General features: G+C 37.7%; 1 protein-coding gene and 1 long non-coding RNA gene across 34 annotated transcripts in view; both read left to right on the top strand.

Annotated features, from left to right (window-relative positions):
* The window catches only part of LOC105481328 (pleckstrin homology domain containing A5), a 250,885-nt gene that overhangs the window by 29,934 nt on the left and 201,026 nt on the right, over positions 1–19,925 (top strand). The gene's annotated exons all lie outside the window — the stretch shown is intronic.
* Positions 1–19,925, top strand: part of LOC139356847 (uncharacterized) — a 36,197-nt gene extending 16,272 nt beyond the window's left edge. Inside the window, exon 2 of the long non-coding RNA XR_011609307.1 lies at positions 1–19,925. This exon is cut by the window's left edge and continues 12,789 nt beyond it. This is a non-coding gene — a long non-coding RNA (uncharacterized lncRNA).

The following is a 19,925-nucleotide window of genomic DNA, read 5'->3' as shown; positions in this document are numbered from 1 at the left end:
ATTTTTTAGTTTGTATTAAGTAAATAACTTTGTGTTTTAGTTTTTTCTTTTATTTCTCTTAAAATTATTTATTGTGACATGTATTCATAGAATTCTAGTGTTCTTATTTTTAAGATAAAGTTCATGTTACTGAACACTGACAGTCATCTCATCCCATTCCTGTCATTTTCTTCATCATCATCATCTGTCTTACAGTATGAAATTATACCTTGGGTCATAAATTACTCCTTTCATTCTTTTTAAACCAAAAACTTTTTAATCTTAAGTTGTTATATTGCAACCAAATGGGACATAATAATATACTCCATGAAAAAAAATATGTTTTTTCTGAATATAAAGAAATGTATGCTTCTATTGGGAAGTATAGAATATCACACCAAAAAATATTAATACCTGTACTCTGCCACTGTATATGTAACTACCGACACGTATTCTTTCAGTTTCCTTCCTATACATTTATATAATAAGAGAATTGGGATTATAGTACACTCATTCATAATTTGATTCACTTAATGTATCTTGAGTATTTCCTATTAAATATTGATGTACATCTTTTTAGTAATTATTAGAAAAACTATACATATCGATGGTAATTCCCCTGCCTTTTCAGCCTTCTTTTGTCAACTACTGATGAAACTTTTTTAATGTAATAATAAACAGTGTTGTGTCAATGTGTGAGTTTTAGATTTTTGACATTTTAATATAAATTTTAATTTGTAGGGGTGTAGAGGCTTACAATCTCAATATTGTCCTAAGAATATTTGTTACTCAAGGATTTTATGGATAAATATGGAAATAGAATCAGTAATAACAGTATTAGTAATAGGAAAAGCAGGCCGGGCGCGGTGGCTAAAGCCTGTAATCCCAGCACTTTGGGAGGCCGAGACGGGCGGATCACGAGGTCAGGAGTTCGAGACCATCCTGGCTAACACGGTGAAACCCCGTCTCCACTAAAAAATACAAAAAACTAGCCGGGCGAGGTGGTGGGCGCCTGTAGTCCCGGCTACTCGGGAGGCTGAGGCAGGAGAATGGCGTAAAAAGCCGGGAGGCGGAGCTTGCAGTGAGCTGAGATCCGGCCACTGCACTCCACCCTGGGCGACATAGCGAGACTCTGTCTCAAAAAAAAAAAAAAAAAAAGTAATAGGAAAAGCTTAAATTTATAAAACAAAAGAGTAAGGTTTTGTTTTCATTTAAATCAAAAGATTTATTATAGAAACACTAGTCTTTTAGTCTTTTGTTGAAACATCCAACACTGTTTTGTTTTGTAAATCCGTTTGAGTTTTTAGAAGTTCATGTCCCTTTTTAGTAGAGCTATATTAATATTTTAAGTTAGAAATATTCAGATCATTCTCTGAATAAAGGGATTAGGACAATTCTCTGAAGAAAGGGAGTAGGAAAACTATGTATTTTTGTTTTTTTCCCACTCTTTACTTCCATTATTTTAAAGGAAGAGAAAATGAAATGTGCCAATTGCCCTCACTTGTGCTCCCAAGTGCTTGTTCTCCCTCCCCGCCCCCCGCCCCACCAGCTTATTTGAGTTAATCATTGGTTCTTCGCTGGAAAAACACTTTAGTGAATGTCATAAAACTTCCATCTGAATTGAACAAAATACATTCTCTAAAAATATTAATACCTAATTTGTAAGAAAACCCTTTGTGTATTAAGAACTAACAGATTTACCAGTTAGCTGCTTATTAAACCTCACAATCAACACCCCTCTCCCGCTCCAATTCCGTGTCTCCACTACCCTCATTTTTGTGGGCATCCCCACAGAATTCCATCATAATTTACAGCTTCTCAGGTGATCCCAGTGTGCAGCCAACCAAGGGTGCGAACCACCGTTTTAAACTGATTTAATGATAAAATTTTGCTCAAAGTAAAAACCAAATGTCTATAGATTAAAAATAGGACTTTCACTTTCTAAATGTGTGTTGGCCGTTCGTGCTCTCTAGGATTAGCAGAGATTGAGATACTGATAGATTGAGAAGATAACCAGAAAAACCATTTCTAGGAGCAAAAACTTTGTGGTGTTGAAAGAAGATTTGCTGTAACATACGTGTTCTGGGAAATAACCAAGATTGAGCATATGAATGCCAACTTAAAAACAGAACTGAGAATGTTCTTTCCTTCAGGGGAAAGAAGTATAATCTTGATTATATTCAAATTAGATATTTCTTTTTAAAGCGGGTATCTGCAGTAACTGTAATTTGATATGAAATATCTAAATTCTATTGGTAATGAATCAGAGGTCACTAATACAAGTGTGGCTTGTTGCATGCATCCATAATGGAAGGAAATGCTAAATTTTAGTTAGAGAATAGTCAAGATAAAGGAAAATTTATTTTCTACCCAACTTAGTGTGTTTTCTGAATTCATCTCTAGACCCCTTTGATTCCTCTGGATTCCATGGAATACTAGGTTTATATATGTTATGGTCTGTCTTCATCTAAAAATTATTTATTTCAGTGGATAGTAGAGATAACACTGAAATAATGTGCCTTCCCCCAATGAAATATACATGTAAACATAGGAGGCAGGCAAAGATTATAATATGTATTAAATTATTAAGAATTTTTAGGGTTCAATCAAGCTGTTTTGCACATCGACAAATATTTATTGGGCGTTTTTTATGCTAGGTACTGATCTGGCTAATTTTACATACATTATCTATTTTTAGATATTCTCTATTTTATGGGTAGCATTTACTTTATACCCTTTAAAAAAGACATGTGAAATGGTTGACAAATTAAAGCACAATGAAAATAAGATATAAATGAAATTGGAAGTAAGTTAGCTTTAAAAAAAAAAAAGGCAGAGAGCCTGCTACTGGGTAGCAGAGTCTGCTACCGGGACAGGCCATCTTTCTTTTTAATGAACTTCAGCAACTTTACTGAACGAAGATAACCTAATGAACATTAAATTGATATCGAACAAGTCATTCAATCTCCCTGCCTCTCAGTTTCCTCATAGACTGTGACAGCTAAGTGCCCTGCCTACCTAAGAGCGTTGTTGTCAGGACTAATGAGACCATAAAAGTAAAGTGGTATCATGAGCGGTGATGGTGGTGGTAGAAAGTAACTCACAATATTTAAAGTGTGTGAGGTGTGGCTAACACAACTAAATCTAAGACAGAATTTTACAGTAGGCTAGGACTCTAGACTCATCTAGTATCTTCATTTTATGCAGAGAAAAAAAACCTAATTTTTTTTAGTGCCTTTTAAGTGTCAAGAAACATTGCTGGCTCTTTTTATATATTGTCTCCTTTAATACTTAAAATAATTTGACAAAGGTAGGTATTGTAAATTCTCCCTTCCCCCTTTTAAGCAGATGAGAAACTTAAGACACAAAAAAGTAGCCAGTTCAACATCATGGCTGGTTAACCAGGATCCAGAATTTGAATTCACTTTCATTTGATATTTTCTGCCACACTGTGGAGGCCTTGAGAGTCTGTTTTGTCTGAGATGAAGGTTATGTACCTTCAAATGTTATCCCTGCTGTCCATCACTGATAAGTTTCGGTGTCCTGGAAAACTATGTTTAACTTCTTGTTTGTGATTTTATTACTAATGTTTCAGTGTGGGCTTCCTATCTGTCTCCTCTTTTCCTGTTCTCTTGGGAAAAATAAAATAACTCATTTGGGGCCATTACAAGTTTCTAATTTCCACATTTCACCTGAGGACTCAGGAAACACTCAATGGCTCTTTGAATGGCCCCTAACCCCCTAACCACCTCTGTAGAAGTTATGCAACCACATCCTTCTCTCTCAATAGAGAAAAGCTGGCTGATAAGAATGTTCTTTCTCCAAATTTTTCCTTCTACCAACCAAACTCAGAATTTTCTTCCATTTTTACTTCCATTCTTTCTGTTTGAAGGGGTAACCATTATTCTTCTCTCTCAAGAAATTCTTCTTCTCCTTTTGCTATTGATTTCCACCCCCTGACCAAGGCTCTTTAGGATGTTACTTGGGTAACACTCTTTTCACTTTATTTCTTCAAATCAGAAAACTTGCTTAAGCCACCCCCTTTCTGAAAAGGCTTCTTTTAACTTGCCCTCGTTCTTGATATTTTCCCCACTTGTTGCTCTCCATACTTTAATTAATTTATTTATTTTGAGATGGAGTCTGTCTCTGTTGCCCAGAGTGGAGTGCAGTGGTGCGAACTCTGCTCACTGCAACCTCCGCCTCCAGGGTTCAAGTGATTCTCCTGCCTCAGCCTCCCGAGTAGCTGGGATTATAGTCATGTGTCACCGCGCCTGGCTAATTTTTGTATTTTTTGTAGAGACGGAGTTTCACCACATTGGCCAAACTGGTCTCAAACTCCTGACCTCAAGTGATCCACTCGCCTCAGCTTCCCAAAGTGCCGGGATTACAGGCATGAGCCACTGCTCCTGGCCTTTCCAGATTATTTTTTTTAATAGCCAGATTCATTGACACCTTTTGAATGTGGCTATTATGTTAATCTTTCTTTCTTGGCACCATTGCCCACCCTTTAAAATCCCCTTCTTTACCTGACTCAGCACTGCTCTCAGTGGAATCTCTCTATGCTTCTCTGAGGACAACTCAGTTTTGTCCCTTGGCTCATCTTCTACGTTAAATGCTGGTGGCCTTGCTTGCTTATATCCTTGAGGTGTGCTTATTCTTGATATCTCTTCTCCCTGAGTGGCCTTGTTCTCTCAATATATATCATCCACAGCCACAGTTGATACCTCCTAAAGTTTTATCTCTGGCTGTCTTCTTTCCCCAGCTTCAAACCCTTTTTTCCATTTCGTTTTTTTGAGATGGAGTATCGCTCTATTGGCAGGCTGGAGTGCAGTTGTGCAATCTCGGCTCACTGCAACCTCCGCCTCCCAAATTCAAGCGATTCTTCTGCCTCAGCCTCCCTAGTAGCTGGGACTACAGGTGCACGCCACCACGCCCAGCTAATTTTTTTATTTTTTTTTAGTAGAGACAGGGTTTCACCATGTTGGCCAGGATGGTCTCAATCTCTTGACCTTGTGATCCGCCTGTCTCAGCCTCCCAAAGTGCTGGGATTACAGGGTGAGCCACGCGCCCGGCCCCTTTTTTCCATTTCTACCTGCGGATGTCACAGACTTATCAGTTGAAGATATTCCAAAGTAAACAGTCTTTCTCCCTGCCCTTTTGCCCCGCCTCAACTCCTCCATTTCCCCTCTGTTTTTTTCTCCTCAAAAGCAACCAACCAACTAACCTCAACAAAGCTCACCAAACCAACTAACCTCCCCAAAATAAAACAGTGATAGCAAAAATACCCTGCTCTGTCCTTCATGAAGACCACAGTCTTTGGGATACTCACCCGCTCAAATTATGTAGAAGACCTTAAGAGTTAGAGTTTTGGAGCTGCGGAAAATTTCTTTTCTTGATGGGGTGGAGATGGTGATCCCACCAGTGGATATATTGCAGGTCTTCAAAGAAGCACATGATGTTTGGTTTTCCAGTTTAGTAGTCTATGTAAGAAACACACACTGTCTATCTCATGATCACAGCACTATTTATGTCAAGCTTACACACATGCATCATTGCACCTGATACATGCCTGATGCTCAGTAAACATTTGTTGTTTTATTTAGAAACCAAGGATATGAGTACCTCACCTCTTTTCTGTGTACTCTAGTTTTGTTCTGTTTTGTTTAATTTATGAATTATATTTTGGATCAAAAGAATCTTATTTCTGGATAGGAACTTTTTATGTTATAGCATCCTAGACATCATTTTACAGGTTTTTAGAGAGTGTTTATTTAATCGGTTTTAAATTGGCAGTGATAGGCTCTTGGACATTCAGAGGTGAGGTCTGAAGTACAGAAAAGAGTTAAACTAGAAACCTATAATACCTGTTTTACCTGTGCTTTAACCAAGACTGGGAAGTTTCTCGGTAGGATTCACTTGGGGGAACTTCCTACACTTAGTAGTTTGTACTGTCATTTATGCTCTAAAACCTCTATATTTTGGTCATACTATTCAAATGGCCAGACCCTTTTTGGGGTACAGTTTCATCATAGTTATACAGTGAGCAGGTTTGAAGAAGGTTCGCAAAAGGGAAAGTATAGTACATCTTCACTTAATGTTGTCAGTAAGTTCTTAGAAACTTAAAGCAAAAGGACATTCAGCAAGTCCTTGAACCTTGTTTTCCTCCTTGTCATTTTGTGACAAGGTAGATAAAAAAAAGTGATTTTATTGTACTTCATTTCATTTTATAGATGGCAACTGAGGCAAAAAGAAGGCAGTAACTGTCCAAGGTCAGACCGGCAGTAAGTGGTAGAGTTGGGATCTGGCTCTCAATCCCTGTTCTTCAGCTACATTATGCTGCCTCTCATAATGTTCTTTTTTTCAATAAACTGTGTGTGGGCTTCTAAAATAGTAACAGTTCTTTATATAAAAGGGGAAAAAAAAGTCTTAAATTAGAGCAGGGTTGAAGAAAGTTCAACTTAAACTTAACACTTGACTGAATTTTATCTGACTTATTCCATGTAATACTGACCTCATCGAAACATATTGTAGTTATTTAAGCGTGTCATGGTTCTAAATATCTGGCATCTAATGTTACCTAATGAAATAGCAGAAGGTAACAGTGTTACCTCATTATCTCTGCTTTTGCCTCTTTTTATTTGAGTGTCTGTGGCTGTCTTTTCCCATAGGTTCTGTGTGCCCCTACTGATGTTTCACACGTTATGATTATCACGCCTAAGTGATCTGCCACATCCCAAATTTGTCCTTTCATACCTTACCTGACTAGTGGCTGTGATCCAGGAACTTTTCTCCCTGGCACCTATGCAAAGATCAGTGGCTGCCAGCTCTGAGTTCCAGATCATGATTTCTCTACTCTCTGCAATTTACTAGTTAAGCATCAACTTTCCATGTTTGTAACTATAATAACGTAGATAATGATAAACTGAACTTTAAAGACCTTATGTATTTCTCTTTTCCCCCCTTCTCTTTGAAAGTAGTAATGACCATGGCAGCATGAATTTATTTTTTCCTATGTGAATCATCTGACCTTTGATTTGTCAATCTTTGTGACTCCTATTAATGTATAGTCCACTTTATATTTGTTTAAATTAAGTTATCAAATTTTCCAAATTAGCCATTGGTTTTAAAGCTACTAAGTATTATCTTTCTGCTACCAAAAACACACAAAATTAAAGAAGTCACTAAGCATATATTCATCGAGACAGTTGATAACTACTCCCTGTAGACTTAACACTTCATTAGCAAACTATTACTCTTTACACACCCATGCCCCACCTTTCCCACCTCGCTATTTACCTGTTGTATCTGTTAAGATTGTTTGCCTTTTTGCAATCCATACTTTGTATAGATAAGTGATGAAAGCAATCTCCAAAGTAACCTTGGAGCAGTAATCTGATCTCAGATTTTTCTGGGAGCTAAGAAGAATAGAGCCAGAGAGCTAACAAGAATGTCAGTTTCAAAAGGGATACTGAACATAGCCTACTTATATGATATATAAAAGTGACATCAGATGCAATTGCTTATTTGGTTTAGGAACCTATGCAGAAAGAAGCCTTGATTGTAATGTTGGCATCATACTTGCTAACAGCACTCTGCAAGTCTTCTGAGGCTTAATTTTTTTTTTTTTTTTTTTTTGCTTCGGAAGCATGGTTGTAGGTAGAGCTGGGATAATTTTGTGTGTGCGTGATTCTTAGGCTGACAGCTTTCACGTTTTGAAATCCTATCTCTTCCCTATTGGTTTGACCTGTGTTATCCGCATTTTTTTCATCTCATTTATTTCATTAATTTCCTTCACTCTACCCAAAGATGATTATTTGGCCTCTACTTTGCACAGGTGGTGTGTTCTTTCCTGGGCTTTCTTGTTGTGAGTGAACATAGACATGGTCGTTGTACTTATGGAGTCTTCATTTTAGTGGGACAGGTAGTCATTAAACAGCTGTCATATAAATAAACATAAAATTACAACTATGATAAGCTTGGTGAAGGAGAAGAATGCAGTGTCATAAGATGTCTGCAGGAAGTTGACTACATTGAGATCCAGAGGATAAACAGGAATTATGTAGGCAAAAAAGGAAAGATAGGTCATTCCAAGCATACAATAGTTTGCCAAAAATCCTCTGGAGGGAGGAAGCATGGTGGGCTTGAGGAACTCAAATGTGTGTCTGCAGTGCATAGGACTGAGAAGTCTGGGCAGGTTGAGGCAAGTGGTACGGGGTCATACCAAGCAGGACCATGAAGACGACCATGTTAAAGATTTTCTTTCATGTTTATCATAAGAGCAAAAGGTTGCCCAGGATCATACTTCTGTTCTGGAAAGCTCACCCTGTGAGAAGAGATTGGAAGCCTGAATGGATATAGGAAAGTCAGTTAGGACGTTCTTACAAATATCATTTAAATCAATTTTCAGTTAGAAATTGGTGCTCAGATTTCACCATCTTTGTGCTTTGTATTTGGGTTTTGCATGGTGGAGGCTCATCTTTCCATTTGCCTTGCAAAGAACCATGAAATCTACTTGGAAGTAAGTGAAGGTAAAAGTTACCTGAGACCCCTAGCTGTCTTGCCCCCGGTCTCAGATGATCGACTGTCATTCTTCAAGAATAAGCTTAGGGGAATTGAGGTTACATGTGCCATCTTGATTTCTGATTATTTTGGGGCTTTCTCTTCTGTTAGATATGGTGGTAGTGGTGGTAGCAGCAGCAACAGCAGAAGTGGTCATTGTAGTCATAGTAGCAGATGCACACTTATGTCAGACACCATCCTGGGTACTCTCCATATATACATTCATTGATTTCTCATACAGTCTTATGATCTGTTGGAACTTATATTTCCTCTACTTAAGATGAGGATGAAACTTTATGAAATTGCAGAGTGGCCAGGCATGGTGGCTCATGCCTGTACTCCCAGCACTTTGGGAGGCTAAGGTGGGTGGATCACTTGAGGCAAGGAGTTGGAGACCAGCCTGGCTAACATGACGAAACTCCATCTTTACTAAAAATACAAAAAAGTTAGCCAGGCATGGTGGCGTACACGTGTAATCCCAGCTACTCGGGAGCGTGAGGCATGAGAATCGTTTGAACCCGGGAGGTGGAAGTTGCAGTGATCAGATATCGTACCACTGTACTACAGCCTGGGTGACAGAGCGAGATCCTATCTCCAAAAAAGAAAGAAAGAAAGAAAGAAATTGCAAAGCACAGGTTGAACTCAGACAGTTTACTTCTACTATAAAAACCTGTAACCATTCCTATAAGTGGTGAAAGGTCGAAAATGGTTAGAGAGTTTAGATAGAACCCAAGGTCAACACTGCACAATAAGTCACAGAGGCAGGATTCTAGCCCAAGACTCCTGAGCCCAGGCTGTATTTCTAGGTGAATGACAGATATCAAGAGAATAATTTACTTTAGTTAAAGAAGGTCGAGTTGCAAATGTCTACAACTGACTTACTTTACACAGTGTTAGCCTATTTTCTAGATATTACTTTGCATAACCAAGATCACATTTTATATGTAACCTTGAAATCATAATATTCCATTTTATAGTTACACTGTAATTGACTAAACTTCCTTTAATTTTACGTAAGAAAATATTGTATGTTATGAGAGTAATGAAGAGTGTCTGGTGCTTACCCACCAGAATGGCTACAATAAAGAAGACAGAAAATACGAACTGTTAACAAAGATGTGGAGCAGAGCAGCTAGAATTCTCATACACTGCTAGTAGAAGTGGAAATTGGTACTAGCACTTTGAGATACTGTTTGGTCCTAAAACTGAACATATGTATATATATATCCTATGACTCAGTAATTCCTCTCTCAGTAAGTACCTAACAGAAATACATATTTTTATTTACTAAAAGACATGTACAAGACTGTTCATGGTAGTTATATTAATAATAGGAAAACAATTGGAAACTACCCAAATTCCTGTAAGTAGTAGATAAATTGTAGTATATTCACACAATGAAATACTTTTTAACAGTGAGAAATAAACAATCTACAACTGCATTTAACAGTGTGGTTAAGTATCATAAACAGGTTTTGATGCATATATCGTCACATCTTTTAAGATATTTTTATACACTTATAGATTTCTTTAAAAAGCAAAACTGCTTCCTGGCGTGTGCCTGTAGTCCCAGCTACTTGGGAGGCTGAGGCAGGAGAATTTATTAAACCCAGGAGGCGGAGGTTGCAGTGAGCCGAGATCGCGCCCCTGCACTCTTGCCTGGCGACAGAGCGAGACTCCATCTCAAGAAAACAAAGTAAAACTGCTGGTATCCTACTATATTATATTAGTTAGGGTAGGCCAAGTTACTGAATATAAGCCCAATATGTAATGGCAGAAACACAACAGAAGTTTATTTTTCACTCATGTAACAGTCCAGGATAGATATTCCAGGCTGGGCCTAGATTGGAGAGCTGTTTCTATTCCATGCAGTCTTTCAGGAACTTGGGACATTATCTCCATTAGAAATCTTCAGAATGTAACTCTAAGGCCACACTTTCTGCCCATATTGTATTGCAAAGAACATAATCACATGACCACATCATACTGTGTGACTATGTGAGGGGAGGGGTTGGGGTTGGAAATACAGTCTACCTGTGTGCTCAGGAAGAACATACTTTGTTAGGCAGTAGTCTTTGGCATACACATTATTTTTGCTATTTTGTTATCTGTTTCTTTCTCACACATGTTAATGCATTGTGACTGTCTTTTCACATCAGTGAATATAAATCTCATTACTGTTTTTAGTGGCAGTAGATTATTTCATCGAACAGATGAGATGGAATATAATTGAATGCGCTCGTGCTGGTGGCTTGTTTGTTTGGATTTTTGTTACTAACAGTGCTGCAGTGAACATCCTTGATAAGAAAACTGCTTTTTTTAGGGGAAATTATTAGAAGTACAATTGATGAGTCAAAAGGTTTGCCCATTTTTAAGATTTTGATACATTTTCCAAATTAGTCTCCAGATAAATCTTCAGTATTCATTTTTGTTTGGCATGTTAGTCATTTTAAAAATTGATTTTAAGTAAGGCATTTCATTTGTATTTTGGCTGTCATTTCTTTATTGCCATAAAAGTTTTTGTTTTGACGTAGTCACATCTTTTAACTCTTCGTTTTTTGGTTTCTGCCTTCAGTGTCATATTTGGATCTACCCTTAGATTATAAAATAGCTGTTTTCCTTCTCTATGTTTGTTTTTATTTTTTATATTTAGATTTCTAGTCCCTCTGGAAATAATTTTGCATATAGAATCTAACTTTATTTTTTGCTAAATGGTTGGTTAGTTGTCCCGGTAGCATTAGTTTTTAAAATACATATATACACCCACCCAACACACACATATATACACACACGCACATATACATACACACAGAGAGAATTGTATGAACATATGTAAAATGATTCAGAACTGTTTTTATCCTTATAATTAGTGATTAGAGTACAATAAGGTAGAAAGTAACAGTTACTGGGTCATTTGAAGCAGAGAATCTAATTTGCATGAGGCTCTGTTTGGCTGCTATTTCATGTACTCTTTGTACAGTCTCACACTGAGAAGAGTATACCTGCCAGTGTGAGTGAGTGCTGGCTAAAGCTAAAACAGATTCTTTTAATGGAAGCTGAGATCATGACAACTTCAAGGATTGTGTTTTTCTGATGTGTTGTGTATCATTTTAATTTATTTAACATGTGTGACTTTTAAACTATTGAAAATAACCAAAGTCCTTAATCCTGGCTAGACATTTTATTAACAGAAATCTCTCCTTCAGTTTCTGTAACATGCATTGAGCAAGTCTGTGTATGTGTAGCAATTGTAAGGATTGTGAAAGAAAAAGGAGCAAACTTCTTTTGCTTGCTTGCTATGCTTTGCTTGATCAGCAGCCATGCTCAGGTTTGGTGAACAACAGAAAGAAAAACAAAACTTGGGTGCTGGACTGGTACCCAAGGATCCCATGGAACCCCCTTCTGTCCTCCCAGGTTTACAGTGTGTATTTGTTAAAGTTCCTTTGGTCACAAAGAAACTAAGCCCTAACTTCATCAAAGTAAGCCATTTATTAAATCAGTTATTGGAAGGATTCTTGGAGAGTTTGCAGTCTTTAAGGAATTGCTGCTCAGCTAAATTTTGGGGTAGGGCAGAGATCTGGGGCCTTGAGCAGTGAGAGCTTCTGTACTCTCTAGAGTGCTGCTGTTAAAAGACAGCTCTGACCATTTCTTCCGTCACATTCCAATTCCCAAGAGAGATCATCTGATTTGCTTCATGTATAGGAGGATAGCGCCATATTTAGTAAATTGAATCATATTAATTTGCTAGTTTTGGACTGTTTTTGACCCCACAAAAACATCAGTTTCTCATGCTTCAACCTAATAGCGTAGGCATAGTTTGTTGGGACTCTGATATGAGTCATGCAATGAGTTAAGAGAATTGCGAGGTGGTAAACCTCCCCAGTTCATGTCTAGTACATGTTTCTTTGATCTTCTCGACTCTACAGATCTCAGTTTTCTCATATGCCTTTACATTTTGCTACACACCCCCCAGAAACCCCCAACCCTAGATCAGACTCCCTATCCAGGGAAGCTAAATGCTGCTGGGGAAAGTGACACACCACTTGATATTTCCCTCTTCTGCTTGTCATTGGATGGCTGGAGGTTTTCGTAATTCCCTCAGCCTTCCATAAGGCACCCCTGGTAGTATGTGAATCAGTCTAGTTTCTGTCGGTTGATAATTCCATATTTAATCACTGGCTGCGTTACTGTTCTAGTCTGAAAGTATGATATATATATCGGTTAGTGGAGAGACTAAAACTACTTCATACTGGTTGAGAGCTTCTGTTCGTTCCTATCCCCATCCTGTCCCCAGAAGGAGTTCTTGATTACTTTCAAAACATAGATTTCAAGTCATAAAGCCGTGGGTTTTAAATAGAGATAAACTTCAGCTTGGCTTTAAGATCTAAGCTATTCTTAGATAATCAGAAGGAACCACCTTCTGGCTGCCATTTTGCTGTATTTCTTTTGAGGTATTCTCTTTGGTGGACTTTACAGTTTTTGAGATTCTATTGAAATTCTGTATTTGGATTCAGCTGGTGGAATAAATATAATAGACTATAAATATGCTATAAATAGGCTATTCTAATACAAAATAAAGCTTCAGAGTTTGTATAACCAAAGTGAATTATATCTTATTTATGCTACAGATGAAACAAATCATTCGTGGCCAGTACATTTGTGGAAACCACAAGACCCCAAGTTGAAGGCAGTTTATTGCAGTGATTTTAAAAAAACAAACAAACAAACAAAAACCAACTCTAGCAGTTACTTGGGAGTAGGAGAAATAAATTTGATACGATTAACAGTATTTTTGCCTGTGTTTGAATATTAAATTCACTTAAAATTCTGCACCTTCCCATGCATTCCCCCCTCCCATATATACACCCGCAACACATGTATACATTCTGATTTTCATAATACTTTACTACAAATAATAACAGTAATAAGAAAGGGCCCTTCAGGCCGGGCGTGGTGGCTCACGCCTGTAATCCCAGCACTTTGGGAGGCTGGGGCAGGCGGATCACCTGAGGTCGGGAGTTCAAGACCAGCCTGACCAACATGGAGAAACCCCGTCTCTACTGAAAATACAGAATTAGACAGGTGTGGTGGTGCAGGCCTGTAATCCCAGCTATTCAGGAGGCTGAAGCAAGAGAATTGCTTGAACCTGGGAGGCAGAGGTTGCGGTGAGCTGAGATCGTACCATTGCACTCCTGGGTGACAAGAGTGAAACTCTGTCTCAGAAAAAAGAAAAAGAAAGGGCTCTTCAAATGAGTATAGTAGTAATGGATAATACTGAGTTATAAGATTCCTTCTAAGAATGTGTTATAGTGGAAACACAGTAAAAGGTAAATGAATAATGGTGAAATAATGAGTCAATATGCTAGAGGTAACTGGGTAAAGTGAAAAGAATTGGGCATTGGAATCAGCCAGGCTTAGCTTTGAATTCCAGCCCTCTTGGAGTTTCTGTCTCTTTTTCTGTGAAGTGAGCTTAATCAGGCGCCATACAGAATTAGGGTGATACTCTTTAAGCTACTGGCACATGATGGATATTCAAATAATTTATCAAAGAAAACAAATTACTGATTTATTTTATTCTGTTTGTAGTCCTAGAAAACAAGTGGCATATTTTCCTTATTTTTACCCTTAAAGAAAAATGGAAAAATCAGCAGTTGGCTTAGCGGATTTACTAATATTATAGTTAGTGTAGACCCAGGTGGCTAACTTAAGGAACATTGTTGAATTTTAATCCTTGAATTTAAGTAAAGGTCTGTTAATTGCTATTTAAAGGTTATCAAGTTTAAAAAGAAAAAAAAAGTTGTAAACTAAAGCCAACACAGATAAATTAAGTTAGTGTTGCTTGCCTAGGTGGCTTCCGCTGACGGTGAAAGGCGTCTGAGTACTGGCAGAGCCTCCAGCATCTTCTGCTCTTCACTTCTAGGACAGTGCTAAGTTGGCTCTGCTCACCAGTGGTAGGCTTGTTTCTAACATTGCCTCCTAACACACTGATTGAAAGATCCACTAGTGATTTAATACCATCTTGTCTATGAGAACAAGCTGCCACATTAAATGCACACATTGAATCTAAAATGAGCCAAATTTCATACACATTTAAAATGTTAAACAAAATACATATATTCAGGAAATATGTGATTGGAAGAACTCATACAAGTCTTTTTAGACCTTGTGTGTGTTGATTCAATTAAGGTCTTCCTAAACCTTGTCTTCCTTCTTTATCCTGCAAACCATCAGTGGCTTCTGGGAAATGGCCTGGGGAGAAACCAGGTCAAAATTTAATTGGGCCACAGTCTCTTAGACTTGGATTGAGCATCTTTCTGGGCCGTTACTGATAACCTGCAGTTCTTTCTCATCTACTTTGTGTAACTTTTCTCCAATGTTTTTTTGTAAACTGTTTCTATCATTTTCTTCTCATTCCCAACTAAATGGCGTGCACTAAGAAATGAATGTTAATCACTATTTGTAGAGAAAAGGCAATATATAAGAGAAACAAATTTATGTTTAGTCAGTACTTAATATCTGTTGTTAATTATGTGTAGTCTAACTGTCCTAGAGCTGCCTGGTAACCTCTAGCCCTGAGTTAACCATTTTTAGGAATCAGCCTACATATAAACCAGGAAATAAGGTATTAAACCAGATCGGGTAGAAACCCCAATCCCAGTATCAGGAAATGCTTCTCTTACCTATTTTCATTCGTTGATAAAATCAAAATATCTGGCCTTTGCTGTATGACTAAAAATATGTGGATCACTTATATGGAATGTTTTTTTTTTCTTTGAGTTAAAAAACCTTGTACAGTAACTATACTTGAGTATTGACATTTCTGCAGATATTTTGTGTATAAATAATAAGAATTGAAAGTGTAGGAATGGGTGAGGTGAAAAATTTTAATTGTGTGAGGGAGACTTGTGAGTGTAATAATTCAGAAGACTTTTTTTTTTTTTTTGAGACAGAGTCTCCCTCTGTTGCCCAGGCTGGAGTGCAGTGGTGCCATTTCTACTCCTGCAACCTCCGCCTCCTGGGTTTAAGCAATACTCCTGCATCTGGAGTAACTGGGATTACAGGTGCCCGCCAGCACACCCAACTAATTTTTGTATTTTTAGTAGAGATGAGGTTTCACCATGTTGACCAGGAGAGTCTTGATCTCTTGACCTCGTGATCCCCCCGCCTCGGCCTCCCAAAGTGCTGGGATTACAGGCATGAACCACCGCACTCAGCCCCTCTAATAATTTTATAATTAACTGACTTACCATTCTTCATTTCTGGAGATGACATACGTCTTTGAAACTTGCTGTCTTTTCTTACATACTTTGGTTCAAAGTAAGCATCCCACCTGGCTGAGAGGGCAGGGTAGTTGAATTACTTGAGAGGATGACTGTGCCACAGCCCTTATATTTATTAAACTACAGTTGTAACACTCTTGTTTATAGTTGTAGTCTGTTACCATTGTGTCTTTTGGTGTTTGACTAATAAGACAATTGCAAGAAGTTTACAAAATCTTTAATCAAGTGAAAACTTTTCTGCAGTTTTATATGTAAAATGACAATAGTAATTAATTGTGATAGAGATATTTCTCCTTGCTTTTTCCCGTCCGTTACTTCAGAGAAGAACCCCAGACACCTTGACTTGACTTACAGAGGGGCATCTAGAGAGAGACTACTTTATTAATAGCTTGAGGACTGTGATGTCCAGTTATTCCTGAAAAGACTGTGATTGTTAAGAAGAAATCAGTTGAGAGAGGGAGTGAGCATTTACATTCTGTGACAAGACTTTGATGAAAGGACTGAGGAAGATGAAGATAATTCGTTTCTTCATCTGCCTCTGGGAAGATTTTAATGTTTCTTTTAATATAAAAATGAAGAGACACTCATACCCTGTAAAAATAGCTACCTGTAAATATAGATTTACCAAGCTTAAGAAAGCTTGATTTAGCTATTCTAAAATTTATGTGAATTTATTTATATTGATATACAATTTTAATTTAAATTTTTTTTTTTTTTTTGAGAGGGATTTTGCTTTGTTGCCCAGGCTGGGGTGCAGTGGCAGTACCTCGACAGAGACGGGGATTTTACCATATTAGCCAGGCTGGTCTTGAACTCCTGACCTCAAATAATCAGCCCACGTTAGCCTCACAGAATGCTGGAATTATAGGCATGAGCCACCATGCCTGGCCCTTTAAAATGTTTTAAAATTCTTACAATTTTTGAAAATTCTTGACTCTTGCAATAACAATTAGCTTAAAACACAAACACATTGCACAACTACACAAAAATGTTTTTTTCTTTATATCCTTATTCTATATACTTTTTTATATTAAACTTTTTGGTTAAAAACTAAGGCACAAACACACACATTAGCCTAGACCTACACAGGGTCAGATCATCAGTATCACTGTATTCTACCACCACATCTTGTCCCACTGTAAGATCTTCAGGGGCAGTAACACTCATGGAGCTATCATCTCTTGTGATAACAATGCCTTGCTTCGGGAATACCTCTGTAAGAACCTGCCTGAGGTGGTTTACAGTTAACATTTTTTTATAAGTAGAAGGAGTACACTCTAAAATAACAATAAAAAGAAAAGTTTGGTAAATACATAAGCCATTAACAGTCATTTATCATTACCCAGTATTAGGTACTATACATAATTGTGTGTGTTATACTTTTTTTTTTTTTTTTTTTTTTTTTTTTTTTGAGACGGAGTCTCGCTCTGTAGCCCAGGCTGGAGTGCAGTGGCCGGATCTCAGCTCACTGCAAGCTCTGCCTCCCAGGTTCACGCCATTCTCCGGCCTCAGCCTCCCGAGTAGCTGGGACTACAGGCGTCCGCCACCTCGCCTGGCTAGTTTTTTGTATTTCTTAGTAGAGACGGGGTTTCACCGTGTTATCCAGGATGGTCTCGATCTCCTGACCTCGTGATCCACCCTTCTCGGCCTCCCAAAGTGCTGGGATTACAGGCTTGAGCCACCGCGCCTGGCCAATTATACTTTTATATGATTGGCAGCACAGGAGGTTTGTCTACATCAGCATCACTACAAACAGTTGAGTAATGCATTGTGGTATGATATTATGATGGCTACAACTTAATTAGGTGATAGGAATTTTCCCGCCCCATTATAATCTTAGGGGACTACTGTTAATCTATGCTGTCTGTTGTTGACCAGACTGTCATTATGTGGTTCATGACTATATTTGCAGATCATATATCTGGCAAAGAAATCATATCCAAATAACATAAAGAACTCTCAAAACTCACCAGTAAGAAAACAAACAACCCAGGGGGGTCCAAAGATTTGAGCAGTCTCTTCACCAAGAAGATATACAGGTTTCTAATACATACTTGAAAATCTGCTCAACATCAGTAGTCATTAGGGAAGTGCAAATTAAAATCACAGTTATGTACATTGCATACCTGTTAGAATGGTTCAAAACAAAACAATGGAGACAGCTGTTTGCTTGATTAAGTGCTTATCATTTACCAGGCACAGTTCTCATATATACTAACTCATTTGATCTTTGCAGTAACCCTTAAGATAGCACCATCATTATTCTTATTTTCAGATGATACACCTGAAGCACAGATAAATCAAATTGGCTACAGTCACATGGCTAGAAAATGGCAAAGCCAGGAAAATATCACAGAATTTCATGAACACTGTATTTATTACTCTGCCATATTCAGGGTGTCCTGTGCCTTTGAGGTGTTAAAGTAGTGGTGGTGATCATTCTCCTTGTGTCTCAGGTATGTTTTGCACCTGAGCAGTAGAATGGGAAAAAAGGTTTTTTTAAAGAAAATTGCTACTGATTTCCCTTTCTTGTATGCGTGTACCCATATACATAAAATTTTGCCATCTGTTTATGAAAAAGTATAGCTTTAATTTCTTTCTGTTGCCAGTTTTTCAGTCTCTGCCCATCAGAATAGTAAAGAAAGGATTCTCCAAAAAAAAGTGCCCCATTCTTGGAGCCAGACACAGTTGAGGGTGGGGGTGAAACCAATGCTGGGAGCAGTGCTTCCCCCCCCCCGCCCCCCCGCCTTATAGCAATGACATGGTGCTAATACTTCTTATTAGCAGTAAGACCTCAAAGATTCTCAAATCACTCACCATTTGAAGCTGTCATTATCCCACAAATCCCCTTTGGCTCCAGGGAACATGACTAAGAGAAGGAATACAGCCTAGGGGATAGCTTGAGGTATCATGTTTGATATCTTGTAATTAACCTTATCATTTAAAAAGGCATCATGTGTTTTTATACTTTAAGCATTTGAATTTGGCCAGGTCTCATGGGGATGATAGTGGTCTAGATATCTAGTTCATGATAGTAATGATAAAAAATTAGGAGCCACTATCAAAAATCAAACATTAGGCTTTAAGTATTGGAATTAGGAGGTTTTTACCTTTCAGGTCTCATAGACTGAAGCTACTGTTGCTATAGCAATGATTTTCCACCTACATATAATTTGTGTTTGAGACCATTTTTTCTTAAACACATTTTTAAAACTATAAAATGAATAAGCGTAGGCATCATAGCACAGAAATAATTCTTCAGATGGGAGAAGAGTGATTTGTTTTTAATAATATCATGAATAGAACTATGAAAACCCAACTACAAATCTAATTTTAAGATATATCTCATTTAATACAAGGATTGAAAAATTAAAACAATGTAAATGCATGTAAGAGGGCATGGTATTATTCTGGCAACAAGGAGCTTTTGTTAGCAGTGGGTACTTAAATAGGTTTCGGTTTTTGTTGTTGTTCCTGCTAAACTGCTCTTAAAATGATTGTCAGAAAATCACACTGGAGGTGGTAAGTTAATTCTTTGAATATATTCAGTATATGTGTATATTTCTCCAAGTTTTTAATATTCTGAGGACTTAAAAAAGCAAACATGGGTAGTATCATGTTGCTAATCTTGTTATGATTCGAGTTTTATTTTTAACATATATTTAAATGTTATATTATTATTTATTTTTTACTTCATAATAACCAATTATTTCATTTTGTCCTATAGGTGTTTCATGCTCTAAGAAAAGCATTGCGAGCTCTTAGAGTCGTGGGATTTACACTTGGAAGCAGGTTTAGGGACCTTTCTGCCCAACTTTTTCATTTTATTGACTGAGGAGCTGATACTTTGAGGGCTAAGGTGACACCTAGGTTATTCAGCTTATTGTAGCAGAGCTGAGACCAGAATTAGATTTACCCCAGGCCTTTTATTGTTTGCATGATGCGGTGTCTTTGTTAGCCTCTTCCATACTAGAGGGCCACTAGGTTATATTTTTATCTGTACAATAGATTATGTATGTAAACATAAATTTCCATGCAGTCATCTCTGTTGGATTTAGATGAATAAGTTCAAGAATCTAAACAGGCAATTCATACAACACAGGGAAA

This window comes from Macaca nemestrina, chromosome 10, assembly GCF_043159975.1.
Source record: "Macaca nemestrina isolate mMacNem1 chromosome 10, mMacNem.hap1, whole genome shotgun sequence".
Lineage (NCBI taxonomy): Eukaryota > Metazoa > Chordata > Mammalia > Primates > Cercopithecidae > Macaca > Macaca nemestrina.
The sequence above is the reverse complement of the archived record's forward strand: the minus strand, read 5'-3'. Positions and strand labels throughout refer to the sequence as shown.